This window comes from Nannobrachium achirus, assembly GCF_963921795.1.
Source record: "Nannobrachium achirus genome assembly, chromosome: 3".
NCBI lineage: Eukaryota > Metazoa > Chordata > Actinopteri > Myctophiformes > Myctophidae > Nannobrachium > Nannobrachium achirus.
The window spans coordinates 54,564,018-54,573,133 of record NC_137812.1 but is presented as its reverse complement, the minus strand read 5'-3'; the positions used below and the strand labels follow the sequence as shown (position 1 = coordinate 54,573,133).

Here is a 9,116-nt window from a genome sequence, read left to right as displayed (position 1 = left end):
TAGACGGTTCAAATGAGGGCTAAACATAACCATTGGGCTAAATGACGGCTAGTGTTTACTGGGTCCCTCCCAGTGGTTCCCAAACTTCTCAAGACCCAAAAAAGAAATTAGATGTTTTCCCAGGAGGCCGGGACCCAAACTGGTGAAAACAGCAGATCTACAAACAGGCTCAAAGATCTATTGTAGTAGGCTATGTACACTACTTCTTAATTATTATATTTTTATGTATGGAATTTTGTTAGTTTGTTTTAAAATGTATTAAATAGATAAATGAATAAAATGGGGAGGGGGAAATTACCCATCTTTGTAGCAATTGTAGGAAAATAATGTAGGAAAATAAAATGGGATTTTTACTTGAGTCGTGATCGAGTGACGCATAAAAAATGGTCCGTGACCCATACATGGGTCCCGTCCCACTGTTTGGGAAACAGTGATCTCTAGAAGACGATTTAGAATTCAGATGAACAGTCACTGTACACAGCAGCAGCTGATGAGTCGCTCTACTCTACTCTCTGCTCTGCACGGCACGGCACAGGGCAGTACAGGCGCTCCTCGCGGCGAGGGGCCGGTCTTCCGCGGATAAACCACGTCATCGTCCCTCTCATATTTATTAATCGCAAGGCAGCGGCCACGGAGAAACTGGCTGCTTCTGGTTTCAACACACATAAATACAGAGCGGAGACGCCGGGTTGTAGGACAGGACAACACACACAAAGCCACTCGGAGCGTTTAGAGGCTTTTAAAACTGAAGACCCACGGAGTGAGGTAAATGATGATGGTGATGATCCGCCCGGGGCTTTGATTTGATTCATGACAGAGCAGCTGACGTGTTAGTGTAGTGATACCCGTCATTAAAACAATAGTCAATGGGAAATGTGGTGTTGTGTTCCACGCTAGAGTGTAGCCTGAATAATGAGTAAATCGCTGACTTTAGTTGTTGTCACAGATCAGATGATCCATCCTTTAGCATGCCGATTTATTTGACGGCTAATACAATAATAAAACGATAAATAAAAATGTATCGTTAATAAATACATAACTGTAGCCTAACGTCAATTTTGATGAAACGCTAATATTAGTGCGGATTTAGGATTTATGTGTTACAGATAAATTATATTATTTTCGGCTCTATTTGAAAAATATATAGGTCTATATATTTTTTATATGTTCAAGGTTTTCTATAAATATGTGTTTTGTTGCGATTTGCGTTATTATCACGTTTATCATAATTATCAACTCAGATTAACTTGTGTCTTTGTTTCAGCGAGTGCTGCCACTTGGCATAGCTTCTTAATTACGTGGCAGCGATGACTGTACTTACACCGCTATTCTACTGTACAGTTTCACTCCTGTCAGCAAAATAACAGATAAGACAAGCACAATGTCATCATCTCTATCTTCACTTTTATGATCCAATCGTCTTTTATGGTTTTACATATTTTCGCCGACTTGGCACATCATTGATTTTAATCTGTGTCTTGAATCTTTGGCCAAAAATCTAAATCGCCCAAGTCAAGACAAACCGCGAAGGAACGATGTGGGTTGTGATTTTTCCCGAACCTTATGTCCTCAAACTTGTGTTGTTTTGCCTCACTGTTTGTTTGGGGTGGTAGTTGAGTTCACGTGAGGGTGAGGGTTAAGGGGAGGCTGCTCCCCGCTCCCCTCTGCCTTCTGAAACTCGGAAATGTTTCAAACTTTCAACGGCGAAACACCACCTGTCATTTCTCGTTGGGTCGGAATTAACTCTTCTTTATGGCAATGTGTGTTCATTTACAGTCTTGTTATGGCCTCTGTGACTGTCTCTGTGACTATTTGTTTGTATCATGTGTCCATGGAATTGATTTTTCAGGAGGAGAGTAGATACGAGTCCCCCACTCATCTGCCCTGTTGAATGTGTAGGTAGCCTATGTGTGACTGTGTGTGTGTCATCTCATCTTCAACTTTGAGTCAAAGGTGTTTGTGTGTGTGTGTGTGTGTGTGTGTGTGTGTGTGTGTGTGTGTGTGTGTGTGTGTGTGTGTGTGTGTGTGCATGCGTGTCTTTCTGTTACAACTTTGAGTCAAAGTTGTTGTTTTTTCCCCCAACATATTGCTGTGTTGTTGTTGTTGTTGTTGTTGTTGTTGTTGTTTGTGTGTGTGTGTGTGTGTGTGTGTGTGTGTGTGTGTGTGTGTGTGTGTGTGTGTGTGTGTGTGTGTGTGTGTGTGTGTGTGTGTGTGTGTGTGTGTGTGTGTGTGTGTGCGTGCGTGCGTGCGTGCGTGCGTGCGTGCGTGTGTCTTTCTGTTACCTTCAACTTTGAGTCAAAGTTGTTGTTTTTTCCCCCAGCAACATATTGCTGTGTTGTTGTTGTTGTGTCTGTGTCTGTGTCTCTGTGTGTGTGTGTGTGTGTGTGTGTGTGTGTGTGTGTGTGTGTGTGTGTGTGTGTGTGTGTGTGTGTGTGTGTGTGTGTGTGTGTACTGTATGTAAGGATGGGGAGGGAGTATCTCTATTTCCAACATCCCTGCTTGGGAACTCCGGAGACGGAGTTTGAAGAGGTGTGGAATGTCTGGCTCTTGGCACAGGGCCTCATATACACCAGGCAGACTAGAGCACACTGCCAGGGTATTATTATTATTATTATTATCATGTTTAAAGCGTTATAGGAAGTGTTGTTAAGTTGCCGTACAAGCACTCCCTGGCAGAGACTGATAAAGCAGTTGGGGGAAATGATGGCGTGCAGCTGTGCAGGGAGCAATGTGAGGACAGTTGTCTGGATTTAAAGCAGATGGAAATGCCCGGTGTGGGTGAGACCTCTGCCTCTCCATCCACATATACTGGGCCTCCGGGACCACCCATTCTGCTAGAGAGGAAAATAGATGGGTTGAGGGAAGAAAAACAATGAGTACAGGGAAAAAGGGGGGGATTGTGTGTGTGTCAAGCGGTACTCACATTTTTAGCTGGTCAGCAGGACCAGCTCTTTAAACAGATTACATTGTCCTGAGACATTCAGGGGACCTAGGGGACCTATTTGCCGATTGGCTGTCCATGTCACATGGTCACCGAGCTCATGATCCATTGGCCAGGCCCTCCAGATCTGTACTGCTGTAATGACATATTTTGTCCAGCAGGGAGCACCATTCCTTCACACTGAGGCGGTGCCTGTGGCCAGCCTGCTTGTGATAAATGAAACAGAAGAAAAGAGAGGTCTATACTTGAGTAAAAGTACAAAAGTATTGGCATCAAAGTACAAAATGTTTGTATGATTGCTTGTAGATCGGCTATCATTCTTTGATTTTCACAAGTCATTGTTGACATCATCATCCATTTAAGCTTTATAATTAGCTTCATACTAACATTAACATTATTTTTCTTCTTTCAATTCTAAACGTAGAGATTAGGTTATGAAAGGAAGGTGATTAGGTGATGAAAACTAGCAAAACTATAGCAGCCATTCACTTTAATCAACGCGATGCATCCAATGTAATTGTGATGAGGATGTCAAACAAACGTTAATCACGTCGTATTTAATTATACTTCATCTGTTACAGATGATTGTCCAAATAAACCGTACGTTATTTAAACTGTGAGCCATTTATAGACAATATGCAGTGTTGCCCTGGGCATCGTTGTAGGCTGTAGTAGGTGATGTGTCACACCATCTGCATACCATCTGCATTAACATATGAACTGAACGAGTATGCAAGTTGTCAATGATTTAACTCTATGACCATGATATGGGCTTTGGTGTGAAGTCATGAAAATATCGTACCCTACACAATTTACAAAAGCAACACAAAGTACATTCATTGATGAGCTGCTTCTTCCTGTCATCTGATCAGTGTCCACACAGTAGATTAATTCGAGTTGCATTTTAATATCAAATGAAACAGAGCAAAAACGATGTGCTGAATGAACCAATGCGAGTCTTTGAGAATTACAGTTAGTATCTTCACAAATAATGAGCACATTTCTAGAGACACGGTAACACATTCATTGTACTAAATGACAAGAAAGCATATATTTAGAACGATATGTAGCAGTGAAATACCACAAGATTTTGGAAAATGCCTACAATCAATACACTTATTTGAACACCTTGGTTACATTAAGTTCTGCATAATGCGTACTTTCTGCTTTTGGTACATTTCAATACAAATACTTTTTATACTTGTACTCAAGTAAATTTTGAATACAAGTCTTCCACTTGTATGATACTTAAGTAAAGAATGCGAGTACTTTTCCCACTACTGCCTAATAAGCATGCTAGTTTTAGTAAAATCAGACATCACAGATAGATTTATAGAGTAATAGGCTATATGGCAACTGTAAACTTAGCAGGAGTCCTCCAGGCTATGGGGGAAAGTAGCTGTTGGAAAAAGTACTCAAATGTTTTACACTTGTTTTTTTAAAAGTATCTTAAAAGTATCAATACTGCACTGTAGATGTACTCAGTTATAAGTAAAAGTCACACACACACACACACACACACACACACATACACGGGGGGGGGGGGGGGGAGTGACAAAATTCATAGATCTAGAACACAGACTTCATAGATATAGAACACAGAATATGTACAGTACAGTACAGTGAGGTACAGTATACAGTACAGTAAAGTACAGTAAGGTAATACGCAGTTATTACTGTTGTTTGAGCACGCCCGAGTTTTTTCAAAACTTTTTTTTTCCAAAAAACATTTTTTTCCAAAACTTTTTTTTTTCAAAAAACATTTTTTTTCATCTGACCAGCTTATATATTGACTGTGTCAATTCTTGTTTACTTAAGTAAAAGTACCAATACGGCAATGTAGAAATAGTCTGTTACAAGTAAAAGTCTGGAATTCAAAATGTACTTGAGTAAAAGTACAAAAGTATTGGTATCAAAAGGTACTTAAAGTACCAAAAGTAAAAGTACTCATTAGGCAGAGTGTCCCATTTCAGGCTTTCAGATGTATAACAATCTTTTGAAAATAGCAGATCTACAAGCTCACAATGCGTGTGTGTGCGTGTGTGTGTGTGTGTGTGTGTGTGTGTGTGTGTGTGTGTGTGTGTGTGTGTGTGTGTGTGTGTGTGCGTGCGTGCGTGTGTGAAACACAAATAAAATCTCTATAGTATCCTAGAGCAGTACATTCCTGTTAGTGAGATTAAATGAGTTTGACATGACACCCCTGCCCTAATCTCATCTAGCCAGACGATTGCAGCTCTCCGCCTACCGATCTGTACTGATTCAATGTAGAAGCTAAAACTGAGTGGAAATCATTTGGAGAGGGGAAAAAAAAAACTGGATTGCAGACCACTGAAAAGAATTGGGACACTATCAGAATGGGTTTTCAAAGCAGTACTGCAGTAGGCACACATTTGTCAGTGGCCACTGGCCACACTCGCCCCCTGTTCTAGCCAATATATTGAATTTAGATGGTACCTAGACTTAGATCTCTGATCGTCTAGCTATCTCCACAGACTACATTGATTGTACAAGCTTTGTGTGACCAGACTACAAGTTCTGTTTCATGGCCGTTGTTGTCAGATGGCTCTCACATGTCACATGCATTTTCAGGCATTTACTGTTGTATGATACATGATCAGAGATTATTTGAATCGGATAAAACACTCTTGTGGAGAGGAATAATGGGGGACCTGAGTGGAAAGAGGATGTTTTGAGGAAACAAGGGTGATAATTAAAGTGGCGATTTTAGATTTTCTTAGGTTTTCTTCTTGTTAGAGAAATGCCCCAAATATGGATTCCATGGCATTGGTTAACGTGTTTAAATGACAGAAGGCTACACGTTGTAAAAATACACAGTAAAAATCCTCAGTGTACATTTAACACAGTGTACAAATGTACAGTATATTAGACCATTACAAATGGATAAATTAACACTGAGTATTGTGCTGTGTAGGCCTGAATAACAATCAGTCCATTTCACTCCGGCTCAGCCCTGTCTTGACGCTTGGAGGATGTACTGTAGGGCAGCCGTTTCTAGGTCAGCCTTGGTCACCCCCACCTCTAACGCCCTCCCTTCACACAGGCACGTGTGCACACAAACACACGCTAGAAGGCCAGCCCAGCCCACCAATAATCTGTGGTGGGTGAGTGCACTGTGCAATCCTGACTGTTGATTTAACCCTGAGAGTGTCAAAAATGGGCTCTCAGCGTTATATTAACGCCCAGGATTTTCCAGTGTGGTGACATGTGGTGAGTGTATTAACCAGAAGGAGATAATAGCGGCCACAGCCAGGGAGAGATGCACGGGCTGTCTCTGTCTCTGTGTCTGTCTGAGGTGATCGGACACTTTCTGTGTCAATGTATCTCTGGATGTTTCTGCGGTTTGTATATTTGTTTGTTTGCATTTTTGTTGGTCTCTGTGTCTGTCTGTCTGTCTCTGTCTCCCTCCGTCCATCATTCACTTATTTGTGTGTGCTTTATTCCTGCTGTAGGCCTATGTACTGCTTCAGAAACGTGATCTGTTGCACTGCTAAAACTAATCTGTGTCGTACATAATTTTCAGATGTACGTATACAGTAGGTCACATTACAAGCAGCTGATGGTGTCCAAGGGTCAAACCCTGTTCATTGTGTCATGATTATTATGTTCCTGTTTTTATTGCTGGACAGATTGTTCAAATGAATAGCGGAGAGAATAAAAAGGAGACAAGAAGATGAGGGGGTGTAGAATTATTACTTTCTTTATGAAGAGAAAATAAAAATGATACTGTATGGAATACAGACTGAGGGTTGGTCCTTTTTCCTCAGCTACATTTAAAGTGTCTTTGGCTCTTCTTGTCTCCACTCTATGGTCATGTGATGCAAGCAGCTGAGGGGTCAAAAGTGACAATGCTGAAGGGAACAATCTGTGAAGCTGTCATTGATGTTCCTTAAAGAGGCATTTCTACCCATAATCTCATGGATTAAGTTCTCACTTACGACTGGTTTCAGTCATTTCTATAAGAGTAAAGAGTATTGGAATGGCTCAAACTAGCAATTAAATGCCTGTTCTATTGTTAAAATTGTAAATTGATGTTCAAAAGCATCGTCAATAAAACCCTAATGGTCTTGGATATTTCATAAACGCAAAGGATAAAGTACCCAACATGTTGGCTGTACGTAGAACAGAAAGAACATAGGTTTATAGCCTAAGTAATGATAATAATACCTAAACGTCATAATTCTACATATTGTGCTAATTGTTTAGGAAACACAGCGCTGTTGTGGAGGACTCCTTTCACGCAGTTTCACAAATCCCAGATTGAGACAGCATGACAAAAATGTGAGATATTTTTTTTTTTTTTCTCGTTGCTTTGCATAGAATACATCTGAATGTATCTTGTCCCAGGCTTCACTGTAATTACTTATCAGTAGAGAGATATTCACTGGATGGTTGTTTACTTGTTTTGTTTATGCACTACATGGCATACAGTACAGTACATATCTCCCTGATTGTTTTATTGTTGTATCAAAATACAGTACACACACCAATGTAAGGTGACATACTGTACATGCTAAATCTTGTTAAACTACTGTAGAAAGGTGCTCAGTAAACGACATTTCAGCCCAGAGGAGGAACACACACAGACAGCCACACAGACATGGTCGAATGCAAAAATCCCCTGGTGGAACGTTTGGAAAGCAGACAGTCCCAAATTCAGTCTCCGCCTTGAGTTCCTTCAGAACTACCATGTGGATGACCAGAACATACACTCAGCCACAGCTGTGAGTTGATGTTTGGAATAGATTCTTTTCAAGCAGTTGGACTCCAGCGTGTTTTCTCTCTACTGTACCATGTGGGCCTCCATGTGTCTTAGTGTTGCTGAGGTAACAACGCGTGTGTGTGTGCACGCGTGCGTGCGTGTAAGCGCGCGCGCGCGCGTGTGTGTGTGTGTGTGTGTGTGTGTGTGTGTGTGTGTGTGTGTGACAGTGACTGGCAGACAGGTCCATTGTCCATAAGCCTGGTTGCCTGGCTCAGGGTGATTGTGTAATTATTTTATAGCTAATAAATGATGTGTTTGTCAAGACCACTACATCACAAATAGTAACTGTGTGAGCGAGTGGGCAGTGCTCTCTGCTTTCTGTTGTGTTGTAGATGTTTAAAAAGCTTAGAAACATAGAGACAGCGAAATGAAGACACTAGTGGGATTTAATGAGGCCATTTAATGAAACTTATGTATGCAGAGACAAACATCCTGACCACCAACAATGTTGATAGATGCATAATAATATTTAGATTTTTCGGAGAAGTGGCTCGCAGAGTAGGGATGGGAATTCGGGCATTTTCTTCTAAGTGTGTACATGTGGAGTGTTGACTGGTTAAACGCGGTTAAACATAGTGTGATCTTGATGTCATATTTATACAATTTAACTTTGCATTGTCCATAAGGCCAACACGGCAGCTGTGTCCCACTGTTAAACGGTTAACCATTTAAACATCCCATCCCTATTGCAGACTACAAACTATGTCTTTCAGTGGAACATTTGGATATACAGTAAATATATTCAGATTTAGAATTACGTGAAATGGGTTGATGCAATAAATAGGGATTGAATAGGCTTTGAAGGAATGGTATACTGTTATCAGGGGTTCCCAAACGTTTTTGTCTCAGGGCACCCCATAAATACTTTTTTAATATGAGGCATCCCTACATTATAATTTTCACTCCCAGCACCTTATATTTATAGCATATCGTCGTTGTAAACCTTGTATGTCCAAAACCGTTCGTTTTGTATTTATCATCTATAAAATATACTAAACTAGTGAAAACAGCAGATCGGCTATTTTCACTAGTTTTGTGCGACAGTCTTGTATGATGAAGCAGGGCTTTGCTTTACCAAAAGACGTACATATTTGAAACTTGGAGATACAAGGTTTCTGCCCGACAGTGACGATATTTTAGTGATTATGTTGCGGGGGAAACGTTGAGATAATAGCCATTTTGGTTAGAACTGACTGAAAATAACTTTGTAATTAAAATTAAAATTTATTTTTTCAAGTGTCAAATGATCTCAAGGCACCCCTGGACTGCCGTCACGGCACCCCAGGGTGAGGGTGCCCCGTCACCCACTTTGAAAACCCCTGCTGTATATCACCAATATTTTCGGCCCCCATCTCTTACCCTGTTCTCCTGCGTAGAGGTCGGACCCCCCCTCCC

At 40.9% G+C, this 9,116-nt stretch overlaps 1 protein-coding gene across 1 annotated transcript in view; it reads left to right on the top strand.

The window, feature by feature from the left end:
• The first annotated feature begins 626 nt into the window (after positions 1-626).
• The window catches only part of smox (spermine oxidase), an 84,019-nt gene continuing 75,529 nt past the window's right edge, over positions 627-9,116 (top strand). Inside the window, exon 1 of the mRNA XM_080721833.1 lies at positions 627-765. The gene's annotated coding sequence lies outside the window, so the exon portion shown is untranslated. The remainder of the gene's footprint in view (positions 766-9,116) is intronic.